Raw genomic sequence first — 5,889 nt, 5'->3', positions numbered from 1 at the left:
CCGACTGATGCCATATTTTTGCCTTTTTTTTTTGGGAAAGGGGAAGGGAAGTTGACTTACCATAAGGATACTAGATTCTCCGTTGTTACCGATGTAGTACCCAGACAGCAAGCCAATACTTACCACAAGGATACCATCTTCCCAGCTTCACCGAGGTGATGCCCCCATGATAAGCATTGTTCCGTAGGACAACTTACACACACACTCCCATTGTGTGGTAAGGTACCTTATTACTGCCGTGCAATACGACAAAAGGCACGCTACCACACAACACATACACACACACACACAACACATACCCGGATCGTATGGTCAGGTACTCTGTTGCTGCCATGCACTGCGACACAGAGCACACTCCCACACGACCCCCTCTCGACGTACCTGCAAAGGTGGTCGACTCTCTCTCTCTCTCTCTCTCTCTCTCTCTCTCTCTCTCTCTCTCTCTCTCTCTCTCTCTCTCTCTCTCTAGATGAAAGCAAGAAGAAATAACACACAGCAGGTCCGATCGGACCCTCATATATATAATTCGACAAGCCCGTCGGGCTTTTCAGTATTCTTGGTGGCCTCGCAGGGAAAATGAGAAATCTCGGTGGGCCCGCCGAGAATACTGACTTATGTAAATGTTTAGTGTAATCATGTAAATGTGTCAATAAGACCCTGTGATCACACAAAATTTGCCATAATTACGTAAATATTAAATCCTTGAATAAAACAAAGAGAAAGAGAGAGAGAGAGGAGAAAACAAAAAGAAAGAGAAAGAGGGAGAAAGAGAGAGAGAATAAAAAACCAAAGAGAGAGAGAGCAAAGAAGACGAAAAGAGAGAGGTAAGGGGAGAAATTAACAAAGAGAGAGAGATTAGGTTAAGATTTAAATTAGAGTTAAAATTATGTTAGATTACATTTAGATTTATGTTTATGTTGAGTTTAAGATTAAGTTGGATTTACATTTACTTAGATTAAGTATAAGTCAGATTTAAAATTAGGACAAGATTTAAGATTAGCTAGCTATATTAAATTTAAGTTAGATTACATTTAAGTTTAAGATTTGAGATTGGATTAGATTTAGGTTTATGTTGAGTTTAAGATTAGGTTAGATTTAGATTTAAGATTAAGAAAAGATTTAAGATTAACTAGATTAAATTTAGATTTAAGTTAGATTATATTTAAGTTTAGGCTAGATTTAAGATTAGATTAGATTTAGGTTTATTTTGAGTTTAAGATTAGATTAGATCTAGATTTATGTTCGATTTAAGATTATATTAGATTTAGGTTAGATTCTAGTGCATGTCAATGAAGGCGCGCTTTGCCCAAAGAGAAAACACTAGTTACACAACAATATGTATATTCCCATCAGAATGTGACACCTATGAACTTACACACTAACCATATTCAATTAGCCGCAAATCACCATATGTTCAATTACGTTAGATTTAAGATTAGATTTTGGATTTAGTTTTTATATTAAAGTCTACCTTTGGGATTACGGTAAAAAATTAGTGTGAGGCGAATAGTGATCCCTCTCTTCCTCTCTATGGATGCGACCTTAGGTTGAAAAGATTTCAACGGCATGATACTCAGATTGGAGGCCAATATGTAATGTGCTAAGTAATCCCTCCAACAAAAATTTGTTGTGAAGAGATGTTAAGATGCTGTGAATTGTTATAGCTGGAGAAGAGGCAAAGGGGTCTTGTCCACTACATGCACCATCATGTAGATGTGGGTGTGTAGATTTCTCGTATCCACAAATATAGGCATTGACCAATAAAGACGAGATTATAACCCGGTGGTTCTTATCTTTGTGCACCTCTAATCTGTGTTGTGCGGGGATTGGACATGATAGAGAATGCGAGGTAGTCTACAGTGTGAACAGAGAGAGAGAGAGAGAGAGAGAGAGAGAGAGAGAGAGAGAGAGAGAGAGAGAGAGAGAGAGAGAGAGAGAGAGAGAGAGAGAGAGAGAGAGAGAGATAAGATGGAGGATACCAATAGAAGATTAAATTTATTTCCAGGTTATAAGGATGTGGGGCAGTCCAACCGAAACACCTATCTCTCAACAAGGATCTTATGTCCTTGTAATCAATGCAAGCATGTTGTGCGATGGACAAGACACGTTTTTTTACAGCATGTTCGTAAATTTGGCAGGTTTGATCTATCTATTATAGATCGAGTTGTTGCCAATTATAACTCGTCAGACTCTAACGCTGGTCAACAGGCAGCAATCTTACAACCCAATAGACATGTTCGTAGGCGCTTTGGTCAAGCAGCAGACATGAGGCCACAAGATGTAGCCTTTGACAGCTCGGAGGATGATCATGCAAACCACATTCCCAACGAGGCAATGCTTGATATCGAGATCGATGAAATGATCGAGATGATCATGGATTCAGAAAGGCTTATCTATGATGATATGAAAAGTGAAGCCGATATGCCATTGTATTATGGAGCACGTGTGTCTAGATTGAAGGCGCTCTTGGTTCTTCTCAACATGCAGGCAAAGTTTGGATGGAGTGACACTAGCGTCATAGCTCTTTTCAGGTGATCTATTACAATGTGTTTACTTTAATAAAAAACTCTAGATATTTAATGATATGATAGATTACTTACACAAGTGTACCACATTTTTTTCATTGTGTAGATTGCTCAACAAGCAAATACTGCCAGCTGATAATGTGATGTTAGATTCCAGAGAGAAAGCAAGAAAGATCTAACGACTCAATTCAATTCACACTTGTCCTAACGACTGCATTCGTTTCAGAGGGGAAAACATAGACATGGAGAAGTTTCCGAAATGAAATTCCGAGAGATATCAAGTAGATCTCCAGGGAATAAAAATTCCACAAAAGGTTTTGCGACATTTTCCTCCGCTTCCTCGCATCAAGTATTTCTTCGAATGTAAGTCAATGGCCGCTCTAGCATCATGGCATGAGGAGAATAAATCTTTCGATGGTGTGCTACGGATTTTTGCAGATTGCGCAGCATGGAAACATATAGACGAAACATGGCCGAATTTTGCCAGGGAAGCTCGAAATTTGCGCCTAGGCCTGGCTATGGATGGCATAAAATCCATTTGGTCAGAAATCAACATCTTACATGTATGGCTTGTTGTCATCCTCAACTACAACATTCCTCTGTGGTTGACTACCAAGAAGGGGCACCTGTGGCTAAGCTTGATTGTACCGAGGCGGTATAAAGTGAAGAATATGGATGTGTATCTTTGTCCACAATTGGAAGAGCTACAACAATTGTGGATTGGCATAAAAGTGGTGGATATGAGCCAACACACAGGTCGATGGGATGCTTTGATCAGAGGAATTCTAATGTGGACTATGCATGACTATCCCGCACTAACAGAATGCTCAGGTTATTTACACTCAAACTCAAACACTGTAAATCTTGGTTTTTCTCAAGCTTATCTATTGTCATGTGTATAGATGTAGGGATTCAAATAAGCAAATGCAGAGAATGTGTCACATGTGGATCTAGACTTAATGCACGTCGGACGCCCTCATTGAAGAAGCAAATCTACGAAGGTCATCAAGCGCATCTTCTAGAGAATCATGTGTTACGTGACGGATTTTTAGGAAGAGAGCCACCGAGGATGCCGCACAAGCATGGTTAGAGCAGAAGGAGATATGTGATGACGGTTTGCCCCCATGGATGAACAGACTCTCTCTATGGTACGAGTTACCATATTGGCCCAGACTCATGATCAATCACTTGCTCGATCCAATGCACATATTCAAGAATGTGGGTAATCTGCTATGGGACCATCTGATCGGCACAAAATATACTTTGGGAGCCATGGTTGATCTTAGAAATGTGGATCGTATGGAGCAATATTGGTCGCAGACAACATCCGATGAATCGATAAAACTCCCTAAAGCGCCATGGATTTTGACAAGAGCCCAAGAATGCAAAGTAAAAGAGACCATTCAATTTGCACAGACCCCCACTGGCGTAATGCACTCGCTCCGAACGTGTTTCACTAAAGAAGTAAAGCTTACCGGTTTGAAGTCACACGACTGGCATAAAATGTGTCTGGTATGTTTGAAGTGGAATATATCATAGTGGGAATTGTGTAACAAATTCGTGTGTGAACTTTAATATCATTGCTAGACGTGTTTTGTAGTTCACTTTACTGGTGGCAATTGAGGGATGTTTGTCTCCTGACATCCGTAACACAATCTATAAACTTGTGAAGTTGGTGCAATGGATCTCACAAAATGAGATCAATGTAGACTCCATACCATTCACCAAACTAATCGTTGTGGAGGTTGTATGCATGTTTGCGAAACACTTTCCTACTACCATACTAACCATTCAGGTGCATCTTCTTGTTCACATAGTTGATGAGGTGGAAATAGCTGGCACAGTTCAGATGGATGTTCTTTTTAGAACATTTCATGAAAACACTCAAGGGATATGTGCGTCAGAAGGCACGTCCAGAGGGTAGCATGGTAGAAGGTTGGCTGTTATCAGTGTCCCTAGATTACATTGGAGAGTGGCTAGACCGATTTGATAAAGCCTGGGACATGCTATGGCGAACCATAGATGATGAGTGCATATCTGTGATTGTCATGTGCAATCTCGGTGTTGAGAAGAAAATGATGAAAGATCTAGAGGCTAAAATCAACCGATTTGCATGCTTCACAATCTTGTTATGCAAAAGCCTGGATTTCACAATACCAGGATGCAAAGCAAGATCGGCAAAGGGCACGAATTGAGTGGAGACGGGGAAGACGACCGTCGATGCATTATCCAGCTGGTCTAGAGAGCCTACCAACATTCATGAGCTTAAGATGGTTGCACAACCAATTGAAAAGCTCACAGCACTATGGTGAAGAAGTGACTGAGGAGAAGTGGAAGTTCTCTTGGGGTTGCGCGACCAAGGTAAGTTTGCAATGTACGACTAGCGACTTTCTAGATGTTTGAACGGCCACTCATAATCTTTGTTGGTTGTATTATAAGTCATATACAACAGTATGGTGTAAAGATCAACATTTTAGGGTGGAACGGATCGATAAAAAGAGTTTTACTCAAGATTGTGGAATCATGGCAAAATTTGAACAGTCTAGTTGAGGATGGTCCTCTAATGCAGATCTTGTGGTGGTGGAACTCACTTACTTCGGCACGCTACTGGAGATTTTGAGGATCGATTATAGAGTATTTTTTGTCGACTTGTTCGACATGCAATGGTTCAAGATAAACATGGAGGGTCGCAACGCTGCTGTGTATAGAGGAGAGTCTGGTTTCCTTGAGGTGGATTCAACTAAAAAGTGGACCGACCTAAGAGACACTTTCGTACTATCCGAGCATTGTGAACAAGTAAGTATGTAAATAGTTAATGGAGGAGATTGGAGAAGATGCTCAGTCAAAAGCCACTGAGGTGGTGCCGGACAAGCATCAAGCTACTACTCTCTATGAGGTGCATGTAGAGGATCTACAAATAAAACGGAGGACATTTGCCTAAACGGAGAGCTCTATATAGATATAGGGAGTTATGCTGAGCTATGCAAGGATGAGAGAGAAACCTCTTAAAGCCATAAACATTGTAATTGAACAATTTTGCTCCGTTTTATAATATATATTGTATTCATCTAGATTTTTGTCCATTCCTATCTATATGCTATACTTGAGAAATTTAAATTGTGTTTAATCGTCATTGCGTCCACTCCAGGTACGTATGCTCTAGGTATGTTCTCACAAGCAAGGACACTCCTCGGTGTTCCTATGAAAGTCTGATATGTCGACAAGCACTGCGCTCCGAGTGCGATGGAGACTAAGGCTGCAATCGTGAAGGACGTGATCCGTCTCTGCTCATAGATGCTGCTCGTTCCTCCACTAGATCTATTTGATTGGATGAAAGAGACGCTAAGAAGCACTACTACTGCTT

Source organism: Adiantum capillus-veneris, chromosome 14 (assembly GCF_014529385.1).
Source record: "Adiantum capillus-veneris isolate H3 chromosome 14, ASM1452938v2, whole genome shotgun sequence".
NCBI lineage: Eukaryota > Viridiplantae > Streptophyta > Polypodiopsida > Polypodiales > Pteridaceae > Adiantum > Adiantum capillus-veneris.
The sequence above is the reverse complement of the archived record's forward strand: the minus strand, read 5'-3'. Positions refer to the sequence as shown.